Consider the following 745-nt stretch of genomic DNA (forward strand, 5'->3'; position numbering starts at 1 on the left):
ACAACATTTCCTTATCCGAATGCATAACTTGTACTAAAGAGGCTATCATCAGGACAGAATATGGAGAAGTAGAGTGATTTCCAGTTGGCATAGGGGGAGGGTCAGGCAAGGGAACGTTTTATCACTCTACAGTTTAATTTGTATGCTGAACGTATCATATACAAAGCTGGACTCTGAATAGCAATATTCCTGCATTATCATAATACAACTGCCAATTGCATGTTTAGCAATTACATTTGGCTGAGATCCTAACATGCATTAAAAAAGCATTCTTCAATTAACTGAAATTTAGTGCCCAGTAAATTAGTTAAGACTATAGTGTTGATGTGAACTTGCTGTCAAATATAGGAGAGCAGCATTTCTTGTATTTTTTTAAGTTCATATGTGATAACCTTGGAAACAACTATAATTAAACTGGAGGCATTGTTAATCATCAGTTATATTGGCATAGGACTCATCTGGTGACTAGCCAGGGGGTGTGTATTGTTCTGTTCAATGTATAGGCTGGCCTCCTGAGAGAGGAATGGGTTTCAGTAAAGCACCTCAGTCACTTGAGAACTTAAAAGAATGCTTGGCTAAATGTGGAAGTATATAGCAGTACCTGGTTAAAAAGCTTTACAGCTAGTTTAATCAATAACCTGGACTTTTAATTAGTCATTCACTGCTCTCCCACTGCTTTATAGTTTCTTCTTTGCTACTATAAAGTTCTCTTCTTGCATGTAGCTTGGTCATTTACAGCTTGAAC

The sequence above is a fragment of the Sceloporus undulatus genome, chromosome 1 (genome assembly GCF_019175285.1).
Source record: "Sceloporus undulatus isolate JIND9_A2432 ecotype Alabama chromosome 1, SceUnd_v1.1, whole genome shotgun sequence".
NCBI classification, from domain to species: domain Eukaryota; kingdom Metazoa; phylum Chordata; class Lepidosauria; order Squamata; family Phrynosomatidae; genus Sceloporus; species Sceloporus undulatus.